Source organism: Ursus maritimus, unplaced genomic scaffold, assembly GCF_017311325.1.
Source record: "Ursus maritimus isolate PB19 unplaced genomic scaffold, ASM1731132v1 scaffold_17, whole genome shotgun sequence".
Classification (NCBI taxonomy): domain Eukaryota; kingdom Metazoa; phylum Chordata; class Mammalia; order Carnivora; family Ursidae; genus Ursus; species Ursus maritimus.
This window is the reverse complement of record NW_024424119.1, coordinates 22,642,673-22,670,258: the sequence shown is the minus strand read 5'-3', so window position 1 is coordinate 22,670,258 and position 27,586 is coordinate 22,642,673. Positions and strand designations below refer to the sequence as shown.

The 27,586-nt window shown below is 40.4% G+C and overlaps 1 long non-coding RNA gene across 1 annotated transcript in view; it reads left to right on the top strand.

The window, feature by feature from the left end:
• The window catches only part of LOC121103073, a 41,133-nt gene extending 15,865 nt beyond the window's left edge, over positions 1-25,268 (top strand). Inside the window, exon 4 of the long non-coding RNA XR_005835203.1 lies at positions 24,924-25,268. This is a non-coding gene — a long non-coding RNA (uncharacterized LOC121103073). The remainder of the gene's footprint in view (positions 1-24,923) is intronic.
• The last annotated feature ends 2,318 nt before the right edge of the window (positions 25,269-27,586 follow it).

Below are 27,586 nucleotides of genomic sequence, written 5' to 3'. Positions count from 1 at the left end.
ATCACTTTCATCATCGTTACAAAAGTAAAACGTGTTCACTGCAAAAACGTTTGAAAATATACCCAGGCGTGTGTGTACACACATGCACGTCACATACACACACCCCCACACCCATACCCACCCCATTAAAAACTGCCCATAATCCTGTCCCCCATGGGTGACTCCTCACTGTTAATATGTCTAGTTTTATCAATGTTTATCTTATCAGTAAGTGGGGAGCTCATAGTAGCTAGTTTTATATATTGCATTTTTTTTTCAAACATTAGAAACTTTTCTGAGGCCATTGAAAATATGATTTTTGTATTGTTGCATAATATGTCACACAAATAGATTGTATTTTATTTTATTTTTTAAAACTTTATTTATTTATTTGAGAGAGAGAGAGAGAGAGCACTAGCAGGGGAGAGACAAAGGCAGAGGGAGAAGCAGACTCCCTGCTGAGCAGGGAGCCCCATACATGGTTCGATCCCAGGACCCTGGGATCATAACCTGAGCTGAAGGCAGACGCTTATGACTGAGCCACCCAGGCGCCCCAAATAGATTGTATTTTATTTAACGCTTGGCCATCTCATTTTTAGCTATTTAAAAATTTTCTTACTTTTCCATTAGGAACAGATGAACATTTTTATGCATAAAACTTTGACTAAATATCTAATTATTTCCTTAGTTCAAATTCCTACAAGAAGAATTACTGAGTCAAAGGGTTTGCACATTTTTAAAACGTTTAAAATATGTTTCTAAATTGTCCTTCAGAAAACGTGTATTAGTTCAAATTTCCACTGGTTGAGGCAGAATAACCATCTTTCAGGATCCTTCACAATGCTGGATGTTACCAATAATTTTTTTTGTTAACTTAATGGGAGAAATTGATGCTCAATGAAAATTTATATTTACTGAATATTAATTGGTAAATACAATTGTAATACCAAAATAGTCCTGATTTAGCCTTGATCAAAATTATAGTTGAAACCAGAGGGCACACATTTCAATAGCAGGGATCTCGAGAAAAAAAAATTGTTGACATGGATGGTCTGAAAGTAGAAAGCACTGAGATAGTCATTATATGCTGTTAAGGAGATGAGGGCAAAAGCTGAAAATGTGACATTTTTAAAGTGTAAATATTAGCCAGTACTATACTGTTTGGGTTATTCTAGATTTGTAATGTAGTTTGAAATGACGTTTAATACCTCCAACTTTGTGGTTCTTTTTTAAGATTGCTTTGGCTATTTGGAGTTCTTCTGTGGTTCCATATGAATTTTAAGATGGCTTTTTCTATTTCTGTGAAAAATGCCATTGGAATTTTGGTAGGGATTGCATTGAATCTATAAATCACTTTCAGTAGTATGGAAATTTTAACAATATTAATTCTTCCAATCCATAAATCCATTTGTTTGTATCTTCTTAGTTTCTTTCATCAATATTTTGCAGTTGCATTTGCTAAGAGAGTGGATCTTACGTGTTCTCACCACACACACACACACACACACACACACACACACGCCCGTGCACGCGCACACAAAGGCAACGATGTGAGGTGATGGATGGATTTGTTCATTAGCTTGATGGTGGTAATATTTCTCAACATAAACACATATCAAATCATCACATTGTACACCTTAAATATATATGATTCTTATTTGTCGATTATACCTCAGTAAAGCTGGAAAAAATGGCTTAGCCCTTTGGGAGCAAAATATGAATATTAGGTTGGACAGTAAAGTTCTAGCCACCTTTTTCTTGAATAGTTTCTTTTTCTCTGTCTTCATGAATTTAGATCAGGCCAGTTCATCAGCAAGATATTCTTCAGTGACACACTGATCTTTACTCTTGAGAACAGTTTTAAAAACTACTTTGGAGTAGAAAATTTTATTTATTTAACAGGTTATAGACAATTTATGTTTGAATTTTATAATATTTCACTAACTGATTCTGGCTTTATTGACATTGCTATAATTAAACAGATCATCTAAAATATTCTCTTAGAGAGATGTGGGCTATGCAGAAATATATGGTGTTTAAATCAGAACCATTTAAAAACTAAACACAGTAGGAGAATACAGATAATAATTATTGAAGAGGATGTGGAGAAATCGATTCCCCTCATACAGTGTATTCCCTCAAACATCCTGATGGAAATGTAAAATAGTACAGCTACTTTATTTGTTTAAAGATTTTATTTATTTATTTGAGAGAGAGCACAAGCATGGGGAGCAGCAGGCAGAGGGAGAGGGGGAAGCAGGCTTCCAGCTGAGCAGGGGGTTGGACACAGGGCTTGATCCCAGAATCCTGGGATTATGACCCGAGCTGAAGGCAGAGTCTTAACTGACTGAGCCACCCAGGTGCCCCAAGTATAGCTACCTTAAAAACACTAGACAAAGAATTACTATATGACCCAGCAATTCTAGTTCTAAAGTATATACCCAAGATAAATGAAAGCATTTATCTATATAAAAATTTGTACATGAATATTCATAGAAGCATTTTTTATAATGGATGATAGTAGAAATAATCCAAATGTCCATCGACTGATAATGTATAAACAAAAAGTGGTATATCCATACGATGGAATATTCTTCAGCAACAAAAAAGAACGAAGTACTGATACATGCTACACCATGGACAAATCTTGAAAACATTATGCTAAATCAAAGAAGCCAGTCACAAAAGACCACATATTGTATGATTCCATTCATATGAAATGTACAGAATAGGTAAATCCTTGACAAAATAATAGCCAATCTACTATACCAACACAGAAAGAGTAGTATGTCATGATAAAGAGATTTATCTCAGGAAAGCAATATAACATTTGAAAATCAACCAGTGTAATTCATTGTCTCAAAAGACTAAGAAAAACTTAACCAACCTTAATAGGTGGAGAAAAAATACCCGACAAACTCAACATCCATTCATAATAAAAACTTTAGCAAACTTAGGAGCAGGAGGGAAACTTCCTCAACTTTAGAAAAAGGGCATCTATGATTAACTTAAGCTAACATTAGACTTAATGGTGAAAGACTGAATGCTTTCCCTGTAAGCTCCAAAACAAGGCAAGGCTGTCCACTGTCATCACTCCTATTCAGTTTTGTTCTGGGTCCAAACCAGTGAAATAAACCAGGAAAAAAGATAAAAGGCGTACAAACTTGAAAGTTAAATAAAATATAATCCGCTTGCAGCTGATATAACTAGGTAGAAAATCTCAAAGAATTTACAAAAAGATTACTACAACTAATAAGTTTAGCAGGATTTTAGGATACAAGGTCAATATATAAAATTCAGTTGTATTTTTATATATTAGCAGTGAAAAATTGGAAGTTGAAATTAAAGATGAGTACTATTTACAATAGCACACAAATTATATACCACTTAGGTGTAAATCTCAAAAAATAGTATAGGATCTATATGCTCAAAACTATAAAACACTGATGAACAAAATCAAAGAAAGTATTAAGTAAATGGACAACTGGGGTGCCTGGGTGGCTCAGTTGTTAAGCCTCTGCCTTCGGCTCAGGCCATGATCCTGGGGTCCTGGGATCGAGTCCTGCATCGGGCTCCCTGCTCAGCAGGGAGCCTGCCTCTCCCTCTCCCACTCCCCCTGCTCGTGTTCCCTCTCTCGCTGGCTGTCTCTCTCTCTGTCAAATAAATAAAATCTTAAAAAAAAAAGGTAAATGGACAACTATGCAGTTTTCATGGATTTAAAGTCTCAATATTGTTAAGATGTCAGTTCTGTTCAAATTGAACTGTAGATTCAATGCAAATACCTACCAAATCCAGCAGGATTTTTTTGTGGACATCAAGCTGATTCTAAAATTTATATGGAAAGGCAAATGAAAAATCCTCTGTGCTCTCCTGTTCATCCCTCCCTCTCCTCTAATTCCTGGAAACCATTGATCCTTTCATTGTCTCCATAGTTTTGTCTTTCCCTGAATATTATATAGTTGGAATCATACAGCCTTTTGAGATCAGCATCTTTCACTAAGTAATATGCATTTAAGTTTCCTCCATGTCTTTTCATGGCTTGATACTTCATTTCTTTTTAGTCCTAAGTAATATTCCATTGTTTGGATGTGTCACAGTTTAATTAATCATTCACCTATTAAAGGACAAGTTGGTTGCTTCTAAGTTTGGCCATTATGAATAAAGCTGCTTTAAACATCTGGGTGCAGGTTTTCATGTGGATGTAAGTTTTCAGTTCATTTAGGTAGATACCAAGGAGCGTAATTGCTGGATTTTGTGATAATATATATTTAGTTTTATAAGATATTAAAAACTGTCTTCCAAAGTGACTATACTATTTTGCCTTCCCACCAGTAATGAATGAGAGTTTTTCTTGCTCCATATCCTCCCCAGCATTTGATGCCAGCACCAAATGCTGTCACTGTTCTGGACTTCAGTCATTTTAATAGGTACGTATGGGGATCTCATTATTGTGTAAATTTCAATTCCCCAGTGACCTATGATGTTGAATATCTTTTCATGTGCTACTTGTCATTTGTATATCTTCTCTGGTGAAGTGTCTGTTCAGATCTTTTGCTCATTTTTTTTTTTTTAAAGATTTTATTTATTTATTTGACAGAGATAGAGACAGCCAGCGAGAGAGGGAACACAAGCAGGGGGAGTGGGAGAGGAAGAAGCAGGCTCACAGCGGAGGAGCCTGATGTGGGGCTCGATCCCATAACGCCGGGATCACGCCCTGAGCCGAAGGCAGACGCTTAACCGCTGTGCCACCCAGGCGCCCCCTTTTGCTCATTTTTAATCAGATTGTTTATTGTTGAGTTTTAAGTGTTCTTTGTATATTTTGAATAACAGCTCTTTATCAGCTGTGTCTTTTGCAAATATTTTCTCCCCATTTGTGACTTATATTCTTATTCTCTTGAGATCGTCTTTTACAGAGTAGAAGTTTTTGATTTTAATAAAGTCCAGCTTATCAATTCTTTATTTCATCGCATAGACATTTGGTTTTATATCTAAAACGTCATTGCCGTACCTAAGGTTATCTAGGTTTTCTCCTACGTTATCTTCTATGAGTTTTATAGTTTTGATTTTACATTTAGGTCTGTGATTCATTTTGAGTTAATTTTTGTGAAGGGTGTAAGGTTTGTGTCTATATTCATTTTTTTTTGCATATGGACATCCAGTTGTTCCAGCACCAATTGTTGAGAAGACTGTCTTTACTCCATTAGATTGCCTTTGCTCTTTTGTCAAAGCTCAGTTGACTGTATGTATGTGGATATGTTTCTGGGCTCTTTATTGTGCTTCATCAACTATTTGTCTATTCTTTCACTAATACCACACCGTTCTGATGATTGCAGCTTCACAGAAAGTTTTAAGTCATGTAGTCAGTCCTCTGTCTTTGTTCTTTTCCTTTAACATTGACTTGGCTCTTTTGGGTCTTTTGCCTCTTCACATAAACTTTAAACTTAGCTTATTGAAATCCACAAAATAACTTGCTGGGATTTTGATTGGAATTATGTTGAATCTATAGATTGAGTTGGGAGGAACTGACACCTTGACACTATTGAGTCCTCCTATCCATGAGCATGGAATATCTTTCCATTTATTTATTATTTTTGATTCCTTTCATCAAAACTTTATAGTTTTCTCCATATGGATCTTGTACATATTTTGTTAGATTTATACCTAGGCATTTCATTTTTGGGGGTGCTAATATAAATGGAAATATGTTTTTAATTTCAAATTCCATTTTTTTCATGGCTGGTATATAGGAAAGTGATTGACTTTCGTATATTAACTTTGTATCCTGCAACCTTGTTACAGTGGCTTATTAGTTCCAGGAATTTTTTCATCTTTTAGATTTTTTACATAGACAATCATGCCATCTGCAAACAAAGACAGTTTTATTTCCTTTTCCTGTCTTATTGAATTAGATAGAAATTCCAACAAGATGTTAAAGGCAGTGGCAAAAGGGGACATCCTTGCCACGTTCCTAATCTTAGAGGGAAAGCTTAGAGTTTTTCTTTATTCAGTATGATATGAGCTACAGAGTTTTCTGTAGATGTTCTTTATGAACATCCCTTTTTTCCTAACTTGCTAAGAGTTTTTATTATAAATGGGTGTTAGATTTTGTCAAACACTTTGTCTGCATTTATCAATATGATCATGTGATGTGTTACATTAATTGATTTTCAAATGTTGAACCAGCCAGGCATATGTGTGATAATCCCACATGGTCATGGTGTATAATTCTTTTTATACATTGTTGGATTCAATTTGCTTATATTTTGTTGGGGATTTTTGCATTTATGTTCATGAGGGATATGAGAGATATTGGTCTATAGTTTTCTTGTAATGTCTTTGTCTGATTTGGTATTAGAATGATCCCGGCATTAGGAAGTATTCCTTCTGCTTCTATCTTCTGTAAGGGATTGTAGACGTTTGCTAAAATTTTTTTCTTAAGTGTTTAGTAGAATTTACCAGTGAACCCATCTGAGCCTAGTGCTTTCTCTTTTGGAAGATTATTAATTATCGATTTAATTTTTGTAATAGCTATAGGACTATTTGGGTTATCTGTTGCTTTTTGTGTGAGTTTTGGCAGATTGTATCATTCAAGGAATTGGTTGATTTCATCTAGGTTACCAAATTTATGGGCATAGAGGTGTTCATAGTATTCCTTTATTATCTTTTCAATGTCCATGAGATCTATAGTGGTGTCCCCTCTTCCATTTCTGATATTAGTAATTTGTGTCTTTTCTCTTTTTTGCTTTGTTACCCTGGCTAGAGGCTTATCAATGTTTTTTATTTTGTCAAAGAGCCAACTTTGCATTTTGTTGATTTTCTCTATTGATTTCCTGTTTTCAGTTTTATTGATTTCTGTTCTAGTTCATATTTTTGATTCTGCTTCCATTTGCTTCTTCCTTCCCTCATAATTTTCATTAAGGCCCTTATTTCTTACTGTTTGTGAACCTCCCTGCTTTTAGGTTCTCTTAAAGTTGTTTCTTCAGGCCAGAGATTCAATTTGAGAAGGGTCGAATGGTCAAGTGACTTATGGGAAAAGCGTGACCAAGCTTTTTCTTCTTCTTACAACAACTACAGCTACTACTAAAATCTACCATTTATTGAGTGTGTTTTAAGTGGGAGATATTTTTAAAACAATTATCTATTTAATCCTTATAATAGTCCTACAAGGTAATTAGAGTTATTTTCATGTGTACGTGAGGAAAGAAGGTTATGGAGGTAAAGGTAACTTGCTCAAGGCTACACACTTTGTGTAAGTGGAAAAGTTGGGTTTTAAGCTCTGATCTGTAGGGCAATAATGCAAGAGATGTACACAGAAATAAATTCACTGTAGATATACAGAATCATATAGAGATTGCAACATTACAGGGATTTTAAAAAATATTTTATTTATTTGAGAGAGAGAGAGAGCATGAGCTGGGGGAGGGAGGAGCAGATTCCCCTCTGGGCGGGGAGCCCGACTCAGGGCTCAATCCCAGGACCCTGGGATCAGGACCTGAGGCAAAGGCAAACACTTAGCCGACTGAGTCACCCAGGCACCCTGCACCATCAGAGAGATTTTAAGAACGTTTTGTGCTTTAAAAAATTTTTCAAGGGTGTTGTATGTTGTTTATGAGAAAGTGGGATTGCCTTGTCAGGTGAAGGAATGACTTACTCAAAGGTAGAGATGTGTTAGTAGGTGGGGAATGGTGAGACTGGTTCTGTCTCAATTCAGTATTAGTCTATGATATATACTTTTAAAACTGGCCCCTTTGGATGCTCATATGTCTTGTCACTTCTAAACTATTTCAAATGAGGATTAAAATGTTGGCTTGTCTAGTATTTCACTCAGTCCTTAAACATGACTTTAAAATGACTGTCACATCCTAAATTGGCTTAGATTAGGTCTATGTATAGTACTTCTTCATTTCTTTATATCTTATTTTGGAAAATTTGGCTTGACTTCCTTTAGGAGGTGAAGATTATGATCCAGGAAACCTCTCAGCACAGTAATAATGCCATGAATTTAATTTCTATAGGTTTATTAACTCCAGAATGCAAAGAGCTTAATGCAGGGGAGATGTATTTAATTATTGACAGTGGGAACTTTTTGAGAGACTTAATGAAGGAAACAAAGTCTGAATAGAGTAGTAAGGGAACATTTGATTTCAAGATATTATTTGCAATATTAAACTGTGCCAATAGATGGAGAAGTTGTTCCATATAAATCAGAAGGCTTGGTTTCTCTATGCTGACTAAAGAAATTCAGGTTTCTGGCAAGTTGAAAATGGATTTTCTCAATAAAAATGTGAAGCAGGAAAACTGGGTTACTCATAAATTTTAATAAGAAATAATTTTAACAGGGGACAGGAATTTCACTAATTTCAATTATATGTACATGAAACTCTTAGTACCTGCACTGTTTTTGCAATTTGGCCAGAGCACTTTTAGATCTGTACATATGAATGTATGTATGTATGTATTTAGACCTCATCTTGTACAAACAGGGTTTTAAAAATGCACATAATTTTATAGGATAAAAATGATAAGCATAACTTATTTTAAAAATGGAGCGAGAAAGAATGGAATGAAGTTAGAGTAACAGAATGCCTTAAGTTGGGCCACACATCTGGCCTGGAGCTTCCTAGCAGCCCTTGCAAGTAGGCAGACAGGCTCAGTTGAACGATCCAGTGTCTATAATGTAAAAAGATGCCCTGTGCTAGGAGAGCTATAATAATTCTTATTACTAAGGTCGAGAGTATGTCTCTTAGGGACTCATAAATAGGACGCTATGAAATGCAATAGATAATACCCTTACGTTAAGCTGATGATACTTCTCACATGACTACTTCTTACAGTGTCAGCTGTAAGGTGGGTCGTACCACAATGCTATTTAATTAAAGGAGTTTGAGGTGGAGGGGGGAGGGTGAGCACCATGTACCCCAAAGAGTCCTTACAAGGAATACAGTATAGCTTTCTGATTGTCCAGTTGGACAGAAGATACAATTCAGACTCCACCAATGGTCCATAAATGTTATTTCTCTAACGGAAGGGTCTGATGGGGATGGAGGGCTGGCGTGAAGGCTACATAGCCCGCTGCACGCACAGCACTGAGCCTGGCGGCTGGTGGGGCCTCACTGAAAGCCATTCACGGTCAGTCTGGACCGTGCACTGCCCTCCACCAAAGGACACAGATGACCTGCTGTGGCTGACTTGTGTGGATATCTGTGTGGCCTCTTCAATGCAGTGGTGTCTTTTTCAGAAGTCATTTGACCTGGGTTAGCTTCTGGAAGGGTTCCCTCCAGCTGCATATTTGCTTATTCCTCCTGTTCCACACCTCTGTGCACAAGGTCCCTCTGTTACAGACTCTCTCTTCACACCGTCTCTCGCTTCATCCTTCTCTTGCTCTCTTGGTACCTTCACTGTTTGTGGTTTTCCAGAGAACACTGCTGCTCTAAACCCTGAAAGCCCAGCCAGACTCCCACTGTCCCAACCTTACTAGAATACTGCTGCCCAGATCAGGTTTCCCTTTCTTTCCAGGAGGAAAGGAGACCACACAGCCATTAGGTTTCATGGCTTCCTTCTCCACCAACCTTCCCCAATCTGTTAGTCTGGGACACATCTATAAATTTTTCAGAGTAGTTTCTGGGGCTGGAAGCTGATTTGAGAAAGTTTCTCCAGCTCCATATCCAGTCACCACTTGGCTTATTCACATTCAAACACGGCATCACTGCAGCCTCCCTGGAAGTGACCAGGGTCATTCAGTCCACCTGCTCAGTCACACACACACAAACGTCCCCCTGCATCTGGCCTCCCTCTCCTCTCCATTGTGTTGGTTGCAAATTCTACTAAATAGAATGTTGCAATAATTTTGCTTTCCATACCCTGAGGGTGTGCCAAAGGTGTACTTTGGCTTATACTTCTGCACACTGATTGGAAGAATGTGCCCTGAATTCTGTTTTGTTTCCATTAACCTTTTTCTGAGAAATTACTGACCCTGAAGATTGGAGCCGCAAATGGATCCTTTTAACACGTATCCTGTCAGGATGCAATCTCTGTGTATTATGTGGCTTTTAGTCTGCAAATGCTTCCTCTTAATGCATCAGTTCCCTTAAGAAGTATTTATTTGAGTGACTTTTCCTGTATTGGGATTTTAGGAATACTTCTGTTTCTGCTGTTTTAGGAAACCTACAGTCAGAAGAATTTACAGTTCACTTATTTTTATAGCTGGAAGTAGCTATTTAAAGCCTTGCCTCTGCCTCCTGCCTGCTCGAGAGCATCCCAAATCAATGATTCTTCTGATTTCTCTGTAGACTTTGTCTTAATTCTGTGCACTCAGCCTTAAGTGAGATATTTGTATCCTGACGTATTCTGTATGTTTCTGTCATCCTTGAGAAAATCATGCAAATTCCTTCTTAGCTCAATGCAAAACAGAGTTGGGCCACTATCATTTCGCCTCCAGTTTGGAGAGTGTGTGTTGAGGGGAAGCAGCGACCCAATTTTGATCTTACGTTATTCAGATCGGAGCCTCTTTGCTGTTCATTTCAACACCATGTCTCTGAAATAGCTCCCCGAAGTTGCCATTAGAGAATGGGTCAGGATTGGATATACTTCTAGAAAGCAAACCCAGTGGGCAGCTCAGTCTGCATTCTTGGATCCTTCATTCTTTTCAGGTGATGCTGCCAATAACTGGGGACTCTGGAGCAGCAGGCCTGTAGGACCCCTGAGGGCTGTCCAGCCTCTTAGGAGATTTTCAGTGGTCAGGTCTTAGCAGATACATAGGGATTTGTCCTCATTGTAATCTCTGCCTGTCTTTAATTCTCTTCTCTATTTTCTATTATGGTAAAAATAAAAAACAACAACAAAAAAGACCTGTTATAAGCAGCTCCTGGTTTCTATCAATGAGTACATTTTGAAGGTCCTTGGAATCTTGGGGGTAGATTTTCATGTGTGTGAGTTGGTGTGTGTGCAAATTGGGGGGCGGGCAGGGCACAGAGTAGAGACAGGGAGGAGTTAGAGACCCTGGAGTGGTCAGGGAACGTAATCGAAGTGAAAAGCGAGTGCTCCCTGGTGCCTTGCCAGAGGGTCAGCCCAGAAAGCACAATGCATTGCGTTTAGACTGCCTCCCCTTCCCCCAAACGGCTTGCAAGGCCCTGACTCCTCAATCAGAGTTCTCGGTGCCAAGTGAAACTAGGCAGCCTGGTTTCTAGGCGGCAGGTTGAACTGCAGTGCAATGTCTCAGGACTCCGTCGGCCTCCCTCAGAAAGCTAAGCGGAAGTGACTCCAGATGGAACCTGTATGGTGCACTGTGATCTTTCTGCACTCGGTACTTCTGTTTGCATTTGTGAGCTGTAACCTGTTGTGAAGCAAAATGCCGACTGAGAGGCTCTGGGAAAGACCCTTTAGCATAACAACATCACATTGGTTTTGGTTGTTTCTCGGAACAAACGAGAGCTGGAAATCACTGAGGAAGAGTGCAGACAAATTGAAAGTAAGGGAAACAGCTTTCACTTGGTCGGGGAGTGTGTGTGGCAGCAGCTGGCAGGTTCTTCCCCATGGAACGTTTCCCACCGTCTCTTTATTATATGGAGCAGGGAGCTGTCCGTTCGGCCGTCCTTGGCTTCTCCAGATGCCAGAAGCAGTCTTGAATGAGCATGCTAGAGCAAGGGGGAAGGGAAGGGGACTTTCATACCAGAGTGAGAGCTACAGAAAATGAAGCCGAGGAGCTGTTAGTTGGAGGAGGGGACTGGAGTGAGCTGGGGGAGATGTGTGGTGAACAAAGGGAAGAGAAGGACAAAGAACAAATGTTGTCTTAAAATAGAGTGAAAGAGAAGAGAAATGGGAGAAAAATAAATCAAAACAAGAGATAAAATCATTTGAAACAAGAGCTAAAGAGCCAGAAGGAACAGTGCACAGAAAGTGGTGCTGGGTGTCTCCCACAGTGGGGTGAAACTGAGTTAGGGCCGCACTGGGGCAAGCAGGGCAGAAAAGCATCAGGAGGCTGTCCTGGGAGGTCTGAGGGCTGAGCTGCCCACATACCTGCTCTGCTCTGGCAGAAATGACCCTGGAACATCTGCCTGTGACCTGTTTCCACAGGGCCTCATCTGGCTGGTTCTGTAGAAGTCTGAGATGGCACCGGAGGCTGTCTTCTGTCTCTTGGTGTGAGGATGGTAAACGGGGAAGAGGAGAAGGAAAGGAGGAGCAGACGAGAGACACAGCCTCTCTTATTTCTACATCTCTGTATCCTCATTCACAAAATGGCAAAATGGAATAATACCCAACTCAGAGAGTCCTTGTGAAGATTAAGAATGTTAATTAAACGAGGAGAGCATTAGACTGAGGTGGCTCTAATGCCTTGATAGCCTCCGGAAGCAAAGCAAAATCTAAGCCTGTCTCAGTTATGAAATCGGAACGGTAAGGACAGCCAGTCACAGATGGCCAGCTAGGCCTCAGGTTATAGCCAATCAGTAGTTCCCTTGCTGTGTTTCTGGATTTTCTCTATGCATGCAAGTCTTGCCCTGGGCTCCTGTTGGTGGAACGCTCCTAACCACTTTCAGTTTGGTGCTGCTCAGTTTGAATCAATTCTGTGCTCAAATAAACTCTTAAAATTTTTAATATGCCTCAATTTGTCTTTTAACAAGAGATAATACAACGTTCCTGGCTCAATAAATGTTAGCTATTTTTAGTACCCATATGTGTGGTCTTTAAAAAATGTACAAAAATATTAACATGGTAATTTTTATTAAGTAAAAACACCAGTTACTAAGTAGTACTCACAATCAAAAATAGACACACATACACACTCACACATACACGCATGTATGGAAGGAAGGAATTAAAATCTTAATAGTGATTACTTTTAGAAAGTGGATTATCGCTAATTTATTTTTCTTCTCATGCTTGTCTGTATTTCTTCAGTGAACATAATTCCTTTCGTAGTGAAAAACACATTATTCTTTTAAAAAAATTTATATATTTATTAGAGAGCATGTGAGAGCACGAGCAGGGGGAGGGACAGAGGGAGAGAAACTCAAGCCAACTCCCTGGAGCCTGATGCAGGGGCTCGATCCCAGGACCCTGAGATCATGACCTGAGCTGAAATCAAGAATTGGAGGCTGATGGGGCGCCTGGGTGGCGCAGTGGTTAAGCGTCTGCCTTCGGCTCAGGGCGTGATCCCGGCGTTATGGGATCCAGCCCCACATCAGGCTCCTCCGCTGGGAGCCTGCTTCTTCCTCTACCACTCCCCCTGCTTGTGTTCCCTCTCTCGCTGGCTGTCTCTATCTCTGTCGAATAAATAAATAAAATCTTAAAAAAAAAAAAAGAATTGGAGGCTGAAGTGACTGGGTCACCCAGGCACCCCCAAAACACATTCTTCTTTAAACAGCTGCAACAATCAATCCCAACAAGGTTTATTAGCAGTCCTTTTTCTTATGCGTCCAAATATAGATTCAAGAAGGTGTTACCTCAGTCCTCATTCTCACTCTTCCTCAAATGTGCGTTCATTTTAGTTGGCAACTTCATGGACTCCCCACTGGTGTCTTCCAGCTCCAAGAGAGAAGGATGTTTGCATTCTGGAAAGAGCTGGAAGTTACTCAGTCCTACTTTTCTCGCCTGGGCTTTAGCAAAGGCACCTGATGTTCAGAACAAAAGACCTTATTTGCTTACAGCTGTGCTGGTTAAGGCGCCAGAAGGCAGGCAGGCTTGAATCAGGCATAGCTTCCCAAGATCTGCAGTAGGAAGGCTAATTTTTTGGAGGGCTGTCTCTTTGCACATGCTTTATTAATCGGTGGGCATTGCCATAAAAAATTGGCTTTTAGCTGAGGCAGCCTTCCGAGGGTGGCTCAGTGGAACAGCTGCTATAGACTGGAAAGTGCCACGCTCCAACTGGGTATGCATATGAACCACCTGGGGATAGCTGGGAGCGCCTGAAAGCATGCATTTGTCAGCGGAGCAATGCTTTCCCTGGGCTCTGTTTGGAAATGGAAGATGTCGTGTTGTGTTTCCATTGCCACTCTGCTAGAATCCAATGAATAGCATTGTATGATGTTGTGGAATCTGGGTGATTTTTGGTGGTGACGATGGGTTTGAGGAGCAGAGAGGAGGAGGGCGGTGATGTGGGATCCACAGTCCAATCGGAAACGAAGGAGAGAAGCAAAGAAAGAGTTAAGAGTTAGATGTCTGTGCCTGTGAATTGCACTCCACCTCAACTTGAGCCCCGCTTCCTATTTTGATCTGCTTTGGCACGTTTTGATTTTGGGCAGGGATTCAGCCTTGTCCATGTTGCCAGAGGCTGTGTTTGTAATAGAGGCATCACATGCAGTGACAGGCTTGTAGAAGAAGCACTGTGCCCTGATACAGATCAAACGGGAGCATTTCCATCGAAAAGTGCAGCGCAGGTTGTTCTCTGCATCCCAGTGGTACTTGGGCGGCTCGGGGTCACGTTCAGCGGCCATCCAGGTGTGTGTGACCCTCAGCGATGCTGATGGATGTGGGACCCTGCCTCCCCCCTCCCCCGGCAGCCTGGATCTTAGGTGGAGAGGCAACCTTTGTGGGGAGGCTTCCTGGGCAGAGGGTCCAGGACTGGGGATATGGAGCCCTGAAGACTGGCACCCCAGGTTGTTCTGACCTTGGGCGGAACTCTGATCCTTTGTTAAGAACTGGCAGTGCATGACAACTAAGAGTGGAAGCACGGGTATTATTCAGTCTTCTTCTGGCTATTGCCTCTCTCTCTCTCTCTCTCCAGCCTCCCAGAAGGCAGAAGGCAGAAGAGAGGGGAGAGGCAAGTCAGGGCATGGTTGCTCCTCCTAATTTATTAGTGGTTCTACTAAAAGTATTGTGGTGGTGGGGAAACTAATGGTAGCTAGGGATAAAAAAATGTCGGATAATTTTGGGTTTCAAATTACCTTGAACTTATTGTGAGCACCAGTGAACCCCTTTCCATGCATGAGGGGCAGGGCGTATTGCCTCGAATTCTATGCTTGCTGTTAAAAATTTGCATGAATCCATTTTCATGTCCAATTAGATTGATGAACAGTTTGGCTATTTTATGTTATTCTGCTTGGATTTTTGCTGAGGTTCTTTAAATGTGCTCTGTGTTGACTGATTGATAAATCCATATAAAACATTCACTGCATGCCTACTGTGCACCAAGCCCTGAGCAGAGACACGGGATGCAGATCGACTTTCAGGGAATTTAATCTAATTATAAGGACACAGAGTTAAGTAAATAATTAAGAGATAGTGTAGTAAGCGTCTGATACGGAAAATCCTACGTGCCATGGAACACCTAGCAGGGACCTTGGGAGGATGGAAGAAGATACGGAGGAGCTGACTTTTAAGTTGAGACCTAATGATGAGTAGAGTTAACTGGGGAGGGACCAGTGTTCTGAGCAGACCGGACCAGTCTGAGCAGCCATCATAATTCCTTTCTCCTGTGCCTGTATTTTTAGAAAGTCATAAGTGAGAAGGAACTTCTCTCATAAAAATCAAGTTGGACAGTAGTTACTAACAGATCTCTTATCAAGGAGAACTTTGTGTATCTCCCACTTATGACTGCTGCCCATTTGGTTTTGTGTGGTTTTTTTTTTAAAGATTTATTTATTTGAGAGAGAGAAAGTGAGAGAGAGAGAGAGAGAAGAGAGCAGGGGAAGGGGCAGAGGGAGAGGGAGAAGCAGGGAGGGAGAAGTAGATTCCCTGATGAGCAGGGAACCCAACGTGGGGCTCGATCCCAGAACCCTGGGATCAGAATCTGAGCTGAAGGCAGACACTTAACCGACTGAGCCACCCAGGCGCCCCATCATTGTTTATTATGGCTATCCTTGTGCATCTCCAAAGGATCTCTGCAGGCTGTAGAGGGCCTTAGTTATCCCTATATCTCTCAGATGGGGGTTTTGCACACGGGCTTGCTGAATAGTGAATCAAAGAATAAATGGATTCAGGAGACATTGGAAATCAAGGCTCACCCAATGCCAATAGGGAAGGCAAATAATTTTTTTTTTTTAAAGATTTTATTTATTTGACAGAGATAGAGACAGCCAGCGAGAGAGGGAACACAAGCAGGGGGAGTGGGAGAGGAAGAAGCAGGCTCATAGCAGAAGAGCCTGATGCGGGGCTCGATCCCACAATGCCGGGATCACGCCCTGAGCCAAAGGCAGACACCCAACCGCTGTGCCACCCAGGCGCCCCAAGGCAAATAATCTTAATGTGATGTTGACTCTTGAACTCTATCTGGATTGGCCAGTGGCCTAGGTGTATCTGTCCTCCCTGAAGGTTCTGATTCTTGGCCACTCCACTCAGAACTGCTATTCTTCTTTTTGTCAGACTGACTGAGCTTAGCCTGGGATGGGCACAATGACCTATTATTCCCTCAAATATCTCACTCTGTGTTCAAGTTATTATGATTGCAGGCTCATGCATACACAGCTCGTTTCCCAAATAACTTTAGTTCATTTATGTCAACGCAGTTGAGAACTTCCTATGCCCCAGGCATTGTGGTATGTGCTGACAGCGCAAGAGTGAATAAGACAGGGCTTAGGGCCTAAAGTTACTAACAAGGATTACATGTCAAGGGTGCAGCTGAGCTAGAGATGGTGTGGGTGGGGTGGGGTGGATGTATGGGAAGTCCCAACATCAAGGTTTGGGCAGAAGTTCTTCACGACACCAAAAGGGAATATGGCCTTGATTGAGGAGTTTTTAAGATAATTTTGATAGGAAATAGGACCTGGCCTCTTGGGAGATTATAAACTTTTGCACAACTTGCTTTCTTGCTAGTGGGTACGGAACCATATTCTCTCATGCTGAGCTCTCTTTGAGTTCTGAATGGGGTGGGGCTGAGGTCATTTGGGGAGTCATACCTACCAGATTCTAGACTGATTATCTCTGTGGCTTAACGGATTTGTTGTGCCTCTGTGATACTGTGAAATGATAATGTGTTAGGTCTTTGTCCCCAGTTCCTGGCACAGAGCTCCTAAATCTTGTAATTTCTTGAGTGATAGACATGATAAGAACATCTTGTGTTATAATATTTGGTCTTAGTCCCTCCTTCCTGGCACAAGAGCTTCTTATTTTTTTAAAAAAATTTTATTTAAATTCTAGTTAATTAACATACAGTGCAATATTGGTTTCAGAAGTAGAATTCAGTGATTCATCACTTACATACAACACCCATGCTCATCACAGGTGCCCTTTTCAATACCCATCACCCATCTAGCCCATCCCCCACCCACCTCCCTCCATCACCTGTCAGTTTGTTCTCTATTGTTAAGAGTCTCTTATGGTTTGTTTCCCTCTCTCTTTCCCCCACTCCCATATGTTCATCTGTTTTGTTTCTTAAATTCCACATGTGAGTGAAACCATATGGTATTTGTCTTTCTCTGATTGACTTATTTCACTCAGCATAATACACTCTAGCTCCATCCACATCATTGCAAATGGTAAGATTTCATTCTTTTTGATGGTTGAATAGTATTCCAGTGTGTGTGTGTGTGTGTGTGTGTGTGTACATATTTTTGCACATCTTCTTTATCAATTCATCAGTCGATGGACATTTGGGCTCTCTTTATAGTTTGCCTATTGTTGATAATGCTGCTATAAATGTCAGGATGCATGTACCCCTTCAAGTCTGTATTTTCGTATCATTTGGGTGAATACCTAGTAGTGCCATTGCTGGGTCGTAGGGTGGTTCTATTTTTAATTTTTTAAGGAACCTCCATTCTGTTTTCCAGAGTGGCAGCACCAGTTTGCATTCCCACCAACAGTGCAAGAGGATTCCCCTGTCTCCACATCCTCACCAATATCTATTGTTTCTTGTGTTGTTAATTTTAGCCATTCTGACAGATGTGAGGTGGTATGTCATAGTGGTTTTGATCTGCATTTCCCTGAGGATGAGTGATGTTGAACATCTTTTCATGTATCTGTTAGCCATCTGGATGTCTTCTCTGGAAAAATGTCTATTCATGGCTTCTGCCCATTTTTTAACTAGATTATTTGCTTTTTGGGTGTTGAGTTTGAGGAGTTCTTTATAGATTTTGGATACTAACCCTATATCTGATATGTCATTTGCAAATATCTTCTTCCATTCCGTAGGTAGACTTTTAGTTTTGTTGATTGTTTCCTTTGCTGCACAGAAGCTTTTTTTTTTTAAAAGATTTTATTTATTTATTCGACAGAGATAGAGACAGCCAGCGAGAGAGGGAACACAAGCAGGGGGAGTGGGAGAGGAAGAAGCAGGCTCATAGCAGAAGAGCCTGATGTGGGGCTCGATCCCATAACGCCGGGATCACGCCCTGAGCCGAAGGCAGACGCTTAACCACTGTGCCACCCAGGCACCCCTGCGCAGAAGCTTTTTATCTTGATGAGGACCCAATAGTTCATTTTTGCTTTTGTTTTCTTGGAGATGTGTCTAGTAAGAAGTTGCTGCGACCGAGGTCACAAGGTTACTGCCTGTGTTCTCCTCTAGGATTTTGATGGATTCCTGTCTCACATCTAGGTCTTCCATCCATTCTGAGTCCATTTTTGTGTATGGTGTTAGGAAATGGCCCAGTTTCATTCTTCTGCATGTGGCTATCCAATTTTCCCAGGACCATTTGTTGAAGAGACTATCTTTTTTCCATGGATATTCTTTCCTGCTTTGTTGAAGATTAGTTGACCATATAGTTGAGGGTCCATTTCTGGGTTTTCTATTCTGTTCCACTGATCTATGTGTCTGTTTTTGTGCCAGTACCATACTGTCTTGATGACTACAGCTTTGTAATAGAGCTTGAAATCTGGAATTGTGATGCCTCCAGTTTCTTTCTTTTTCGGAAGTGCTTTGGCTATTTGGGGTCTTTTGTGGTTCCATACAAGTTTTAGGATAGTTTGTTCTAGCTCTGTTAAAAATGCTGGAGGTATTTTTATTGGGATTGCATTAAATGTGTAGATTGTTTTGGGTAGAACAAACATTTAACAGTGTTTGTTCCAATCCATGAGCATCAAATGCTTTTCCATTTCTTTGTGTCCTCTTCAATGTATTTCTTTCTTTTTTTTTTTTTTAAAGATTTTATTTATTTATTTGACACACAGAGAGAGCACAAACAGGGAGAGTGTCAGGCAGAGGGAGAGGGAAAAACAGGCTCCCCACTGAGCAGGGAGCCCAATGTGGGGATCAATCCCAGGACCCTAGGATCATGACCTGAGCCAAAGGCAGACACCCAACTGACTGAGCCACCCAGGCGCCCCTCAATTTCTTTCTTAAGTATTCTGTAGTTTTCAGAGTACAGATCTTTTGCCTCTTTAGTTAGGTTTATTCCTTGGTATCTTATTATTTTTGGTGAAATTACAAATGAAATCAATTCCTTGATTTCTTTTTTCTTTTTTTCTTTCTTTTTCTTTTCTTTTTTTTTTTTGCTGCTTTGTTATTGGTGTGTAGAAATGCAACAGATCTCTGCACATTGATTTTATATCCTGCAACTTTGCTGAATTCATGTATTGGTTCTAACAATTTTTTTGGTGGAGTCTTTTGTTTTCTATATAGAGTATCATGTCACCCACAAATAGTGAAAGTTTGACTTCTTCCTTGCTGATTTGGATGCCTTTTATTTCTTTTTGTTGTCTGATTGCTGAGGCTAAGACTTCCAGTACTATATTAAATAGTAACGGTGAGAGTGGACATCCTTGTCTTGTTCCTGACTAGGGGAAAGGCTCCCAGGAGGCTCCAAGGCTTTCCCCATTGAGGATGATACTAGCTGTGGGTCTTTTGTTTATGGCCTTTATGATGTAGAGGTATGTTTCATCTATTCCTACTTTGTTGAGGGTTTTTGTCAAGAAGAGATGTTGTATTTCTTCAAATGCACTTTCTGCATCTATTGACAGGATCATATAGTTTTTATCCTTTTTTATTAATACGGTGTATCACAATTGATTTGCAAATATCAAACTACCCCTGTGGCCCAGGAATAAATCCCACTTGATTGTGGTGAATAATTCTTTTAATGTACTGTTGAATTTGAGTTGCTAGTATTTTATTGAGAATTTTTGCATCTGTGTTCATCAAGGATATTGACCTATAATTATCCTTTTTAGTGGGATCTTTGGTTTTGCAATCAAGGTGATGTTGGCTTTATAGAATGAGTTTGGAAGTTTTTCTTCCATTTCTATTTTTTTTTTTTTGGAACATTTTGAGAAGAATTAGTATTAACTCTTCTTTAAATGTCTGGTAGAATTCCCCTGGAAAGTCATCTGGCCCCGGACTTTTGTTCATTGGGAGATTTTTGGTTACTGATTCAATTTTTTTTTCCTGATTATAGGTCTGTTCAAATTTTCTATTTCTTCCTGTTTCAGTTTTGGTAGTTTGTAAGTTTCTAGGACTTTGTCCATTTCTTCCAGGTTGCCTAGTTTGTTGGCATATAATTTTTCATAGTATTCTCTTACAATTGTTTGCATTTCTGTGGTGTTGGTTGTGATCTCTTTCATTTGTGATTTTATATATTTGGGTCCTTTCTCTTTTCTTTTTGTTAAGTCTGGCTAGGGATTTATCAATTTTATTCTTTTGAAGAATCAGCTCTTAGTTTCATTAATCATTCTGGTTGTTTGTTTGTTTGTTTCTATATCACTTATTTATGCTCTAATCTTTATTATTTCCCTTCTTCTGCTGGCTTTAGGCTTTATTTGCTGCTCCTTTTCTAGCTCCTTTAGGTGTAAGGTTAGGTTGTATATTTGAGACTTTTCTTGCTTCTTGAGGTAGGCCGGTGTTGCAATATATTTCCTTCTTAGGACTGCCTTTGCTGCATCCCAAAGGTTTTGGACTTGTGTCTTCATTTTCATTTGCTTCCATGTATTTTCTTATTTCTTCCTCAATTTCTTGGTTAACCCATTCTTTCTTTAGTAGGCTATTCTTTAACCTTCACGTATTTGAGTTCTTTCCAATTTTTTTCTTGTGGTTGACCTCAAGTTTCATAGTGCTGTGGTCTGAAAATATGCATGGTATGATCTCGGTCTTTTTGTACTTGTGGAGGGCTGATTTGTGACCCAGTGACCCAGTATGTGGTCTTTTCTGGAGAATATCCAATGTACATTTGAAAAGAATGTGTATTCTGCTGCTTTAGGATGAAATGTTCTGAATGTATCTGTTAAGTCCATCTGGTCCAGTGTGTCATTCAAAGCCATTGTTTCCCTGTTGGTTTTCTGCTTAGATTATCTATTCATTGCTGTAAGTGGGGTGTTAAAGTCTCCTCTTATTATTGTATTATTATCAAGGAGTTTCTTATGTTTATTATTAATCGATTTATATTTTGGGTGCTCCCAAGTTGGGGGCATAAATATTTATAATTGTTAGATATTCTTAATGGATAGACACCTGGGTGTATTTTCATCTGCTTGTTAAAAGAATCTAGATTCCAAAATACAAATATATATATATATATATACATGTTTGTATTTGTATATATATATATATATACACATATGTAAATACATATATATACACATATACATATACAAATACATATATATTTGTATATATATACATATATATGTAAATAAAGAAATATATATAAAAACAAATGAAAATATATAAACTAAAAATTAAAAAAATTAATAAAAAATTTAAAGCAGGGATTAAAAAAATAAGAAAATAAATGAAAAAATAATAGAAAAATGAAGAGAAAAAGTAAAAAGGAAGCTAGATCCTATTTCGTCTAGAGTTGAAGCTTTGCAGCACTCTGTAATCTATGTACTTAGTGGGACCGAATTTTTTATGCTGATCTTCTGGGGGAGGGGCCCCGCTGTGCTGATTCTCAGGCTCACTTGTTTCAATGGAAATGTGCCTCCAGGGGTGGTGGTGGTGGAATGTGGTGGGTGTGGGGAGTTCAGGGGCTTGGTGTAGGCGGCTCCCGCCTCCACTAGGTGGCGCTGTTTTGCTCCCTGGAGGCACATCCCGATGAGTGGGATGAATATGGTGGCACCTTGCTCTCTGTCCTGGGAGCTGAAAAGTTTGTGCCCCCCACTCTTCCGTGAGCCTTCACAGAAGAGCAGTCAATCACCCCCCCTTGTGTCCCCGGTTTCTGCCTGAACCCTGCGTTCACCCTGCCTCTGGCTGACCTTTTTTTTTTTTTTTTTTTAAATTTTTTTTTTTTTTTTTCAACAGAGATAGAGACAGCCAGAGAGAGAGGGAACACAAGCAGGGGGAGTGGGAGAGGAAGAAGCAGGCTCCCAGCGGAGGAGCCTGATGTGGGGCTGGATCCCATAACGCCGGGATCACGCCCTGAGCCGAAGGCAGACGCCTAAGGACTGTGCCACTCAGGCGCCCTCCTGGCTGACCTTTTTTATCTCAGGCACATGACTGAGTTTCAAAAACTCCAAATTTTAGGGACTCCTGCACCACGGATCCACGCTGTTCCTCCAGGGGAGGGTCTCCCTGGCTTTTGATGTATGCAGGTCTGTCCCAGGAAAGCAGTTGCAGGACCGTGTAGTGGTTCACTCTTTACAGCAAAACAGAACGGAAAGTCGGCACCAAGACCCGCTGCTCCCACCCAGCTTCCCCACTCCTGTGCCTGGGAACAGTGCTGCATGTTGGCGCCACCTGCTCTTGCAACCCAGGGGATCCTCAGACCACACTGTCACTATTGGGATTTCGCTCTGCTTCGCCACCTGAGCACCTTTAAGCCAGGCATGTCCCCCACGGTACCGAACTTCTCAAAGTTCAGATTTTGCACTCCACTTCTTATAATACTTTGCGGTAGCCCCTATAAGCAGGCTCCCTCCCCGCCACCGTATCTACGGCTACATCTACTTGATGTCTGTTCTATGCACCTCCTACCTTCCAAAAAGTGGTTACTTTTCTACTTGAATACTTCTAGGTTTTGTTCTCTCAGACCTCTGATCGATTTCTGGGGTGTTGGGAATGATTTGGTAACTATCTAGCTGTGTTTGAGGGACGAGACAACGCATCTTAACCTAGGCTAATTTTAATTTTTACATTGTCAATGAAAAAAGGGGCCTGAATGTAAGATAATAGGGAAAATATACAAAGGGTTAACAAAATAAGCTCTCTTTAGTAACACTAGAAGCAAGCAAAGTTGATACACTAATTAGAAACAATACTTACCTTTTCATGAGGACAGATCGCCTAAATAGAAGTCAGGTTATTATATATTTTGTTAAAACATTCTGGCGTCCACTGTTCACTAAGGGAGACTCAGGATAACTAGTGCTGATCTCCACGCTACAAATCACCTCTATCTGTGTTATACAAAGAGACAAATTAGCAATGACGTAAATCTAATGGGTTGTTTATTTCCAGAAGTAGTGAAAGCTCGAAAACCATGGCAACCAATATAGTCACAGATAATGTGAGAGGGACTTCTACTCTTGGCAAAAAAGAATTGGGGAAAAAAAAGTGTGAGAAGTCCTGAAACACTCACTAACAGTTGTAGGCAATTTAACTTTTCCCTTTTCATTCTGGTGTGGGGGTTACATCCCAGCAGGAATAGTAGTTATAGTGAAGGGTTATTTGTTGCTTCCCCTACAACTCTTATTTCATGATTCTAAGCTCAGTAGCAGAGGCCCAGTCAAAAGCCCATGGACACATTGTCTAGTGAAACTACTGATGATCGCGTATCAAGAACTTACAAAGAACTCAGGATGTGTGATGTTATCCTTGAGTTCTCAGATTCTCTCCTTATTAAAGTCATCTCTTAGTATCTGTGTGAACTCCATTAGGCCACAAGAAAAATTACTGTGTCAATTCACTTACTGGTTAAAACTTAACTGCCAAAGCTGGGTTTATGGAGAGGGAAATTGTTTCTTTGCTGTTAATGCCTATTTTCAGTCATATGGTAAACCAATTGATGCTTAATCAGCCAGAGCAAACTATATCCATTTGTTCAGCAAATAATGGTGCAAACTTTTTTTTTTTGTTTCTTTCCATGTATTTTATTTAACCTAATGATCAGAAACATACTGAAGCTATAAAACTCTTTAATGAGATATTTCATTGGGGGGGGTGGGTTGTTTTTTTCCCACCCCCACCCCAGAACATAAATAGGTAATTCTAGAATTGGTCTATAATGAAACTCAACACCTGTTTGAAATTTTGTAAAACTATACTTTAAAGTAAGGTTCTTTAACCTTATAATTTTCTAGCACCTTTTATATGTACTTCATAAGCACTTTATGGTGCATTTATTTTATTTTATTTTTTTATAATAACTTTTTATTATATTATGTTAGTCACCATACAGTACATCCCTAGATTATGATGTAAAGTTCCATGATTCATTACTTACGTATAACACCCAGAATGGTGCAAACCTTCTGATTCAAAACTGGATGGTAATAGGAGAAGTTCAAATACTATGAAGCTCACCCTTTTTACCCAGATTCACTGCTTGAATAAATATTTCTTGGATCATTGCAAGCCTTTACTTTATAGAGTTCTGAAAAAGTGAATTTTGACATGTGTTTTTGGCCAATGTTCTTGCTTTTATGGAGGAGTGGATCTTTGGAGGTTCTTATTCCATCATTCTAGAAATGCCTCCCTCCACTCCCTTCATATTTATTTTGTACATTTATCAGCATTAAAAGTCAGTTAAGTGGGTTCCCGTGCACCCACACAACTTTGCATACGTGGGGCAGTGACACTGTGTGGATGCCTGCTGTGAATGGCCTCTGGCCGTGAGCGTCTGAGTGCCTGCTGTTTCATCTGGAACTTCTCTTAACCTGAAGAGAAGCGAACACTTTAAACTTGGAAGGAGAGCAAAGGGAACATCACTGCAAACAGTACTGGTCACATGTATAACGTTTCTGAGTAAGTGTTGAATTCAGTAGCTTAAACTCAGGACATTTCAAAAAACTCAATAGCTACAGCTCACTTTTGTTTCATTTCATAGTAGAAAAATATATCAGACTATTCAAGTTCTTGTCCAGACCTTCGTTTTTAATGTAAACGTGGATGCTTATGCTTAGTGATAGATGATGCCATCTCGCTTCCTCAGGTTTCCTCTCCGGACCTGCACTCTGCATTGTCCTCCTCTTCATGGGCAGTGGCCGAGGCTCGACCGGTGATGTTTCCCCCATTCTTCCCTCTTTCAAGACCAGAGTCCGAAGTAGCGAATTCAGACGGTATCGTGTGGGCTGGGAAATACTGGTATAGACAAATAGTCTTTGTTCTCATTCATTTCAAAGGATCAAATGAGAGATTCTAGACCAAAGGGTAATTGTGTCAGAAGGCTAATTTGAGGGGCGCCTGGGTGGCTCAGTCAGTTAGGCCTCCAACTCTTGAGTTCAGCTCAGGTCATGATCTCAGGGTCTTGGGATCAAGCCCTGAGTCAGGTTCCGTGCTCAGCAGGGAGTCTGCTGGAGAGTCTCTCCTTCAGCCCCTCCCCACACTTGTGTGATCTCTCGCTCTCTCAAATAAAAAAATCGATCTTAAAAAAAAAAAAGAAGGCTAATTTAAGTTCAAAATAGGGAATTATTTCTGACAACAAAAGCTCTTCATTTGAGTTCAGTTGTCATCTCTTCTGTTTTCCTCATTTTCCCTGACGGAAGGAGTTTTTCTTTCTGTAGCACTTGACACATTTCTGCCTTTTGCCGGCTTCTCATTTCATTGTAGGTATTCATTTACGTGTCTCTCTGGTCCTGTGGTTCTCAACTGGGGCGGCGGGGGGGGGGGCTTTTGTCACCCAGGGAACATTTGACAATGTTTGGAAATGGTTTTAGTTGGCACAACTCGGGTAGGGAGTGCTACTGGCATCAGTGAGTAGAGGCTACGGATATTACCAAAATCCTACAATGCACAGGACAGCTCTCCACAACAAAGAATCATCCCTCCTCAAATGTCAGTAGTGCTGAGGTTGAGAAGCCCCGCACTAGTCCATGAAATGTGAGGGCAGCGAGCTTGTAGCTAGGTATATAAGATATGATAAATATTGGCCAAAGAAAAGAGTCTGTTCATTTCTTATCATTCTTTGCAGATGCAACCTGTGGTTTAAGGGCTTGGAAATTATGTATTTATATTTTTTCTTGTCTTGGTTAGTCACTGAAGGGGAAATCCAGAAAGATCAAACAATCCATTTATTCTTAAGAATACATGAAAGAAGCCAACCTAAGAGGCATGGGGGGCAAACCAGAAAATGCACTCTACATAAAGGCGTCATTCAAGTCTTACCTTAGCTGATGGGGCTGGCGGTCCTCCTTCATCAGAAGAGGCACAGTCTTTTCTCTGAGTTCGTTTTACTCCTCAGTGTGGCTTTTGAATGCAGACTTGATTTCCTTCTCTTTGTTACAGACAGTGTCTCAAGATAGCACCTATGCAGAGACACAGAGGGCCCGGCAGCCAGTGCACAGATAGCAGAGGGATGGGAGGAAAGCTGTAAATGGAAGAAAAACTTTCTGCATCCCATTTATTCCCATATGAAAAGAAACCATGTTCCTGCTGTTTGGAGAGAAAAGGTAGAACATGGAAGAAGAGATAGCTTGCTTCTCCAGATCCCCTAGCCTGACTACAGCAGATGTCTCTCTGAACGGGTCCTGCCCTGGGTGTGGCTACATCTTCCAGATACTTCTTTTGCAAAGGAAGTGAGCACAGGCCTGATAACACATCCCCACACCCACCATCTCTCCATGTCCTGTTCATATGTGTATACCCAAAGCCAAAGCACACAGCTCAGAAATGTTTGTTGAAGAGACTTGTGTATAAAGAAATTGAATGAATAAATGATTTAGGAAGAGATCTGGGCTTTTGTGATGGTCCAAGTAGTTACTATTTATTGAGTGTTTACTCTTTGCCAGGACCTTTGCTACATGCTATTGTCATTTAATCCTCATACTGTTCCTGTGAGTTAAGAATGGTCATCTTTTTCTCACACACGAAAACTGCAGTTCAGAGAGGTCAATTAACCTCCCCAAGGTTGCAGAGCTTGTGTGGTAGAGTTAGGATTTGAGCCCAAGTCTGTGCTGCCTGCTTCAAGGGAAGGGCTTTTGTTCCTGTGAAACCGGAGAAAGCAAGAGTAGTGGAGGAGGTGGGATTGAGCCGGGGGCTGCTTCAGGGAGCACCCTGGGTGCACTCTTTTAGGCAGAAACCCGAGAAGGTATTCCTCCACGTGGTTTTTAATGAAGGCAACAAAGGATCAGATGGCAATGACAGACTCCTTCCTCTGTCTCTGTAGTAAGAACTGCAGCCACTTTACTGTACGTAAATGGCTTGTGACTCTTCAGGCCCCAAACTGTGAGTGGGGTCATGATGGCTGCCACCGTCCATGTGTCACAGATGAGTCCTCACTAGCTAATGAGGACACCCAGTGCCTGTGAAACTCTCCAAGACCGTCTGCACGCCTTGGGCTTTCTGGTAGGTCCTCATACGTGTATCAGGCAGCTTCCTTGTAGCACACTTCATTTCCTCCCTCTGTTCGTTCATTCACCTTTCTTTCTTTCTTTCTTTCTTTCTTTCTTTCTTTCTTTCTTTCTTTCTAAGTGTAGTTGACATAAAATATTATATTAGTTTCTGTTAACTGGTATTTGAATAAAAACTTGAAAGAAAAAAACAATATTATATTAGGTTCAGATGTATAACATTTATATACATTATGAAGTTATTGACAAAATAAATTTAGCTACCATCTGTCACCATACAAAGTTATTACCAATTATTAATGCTATT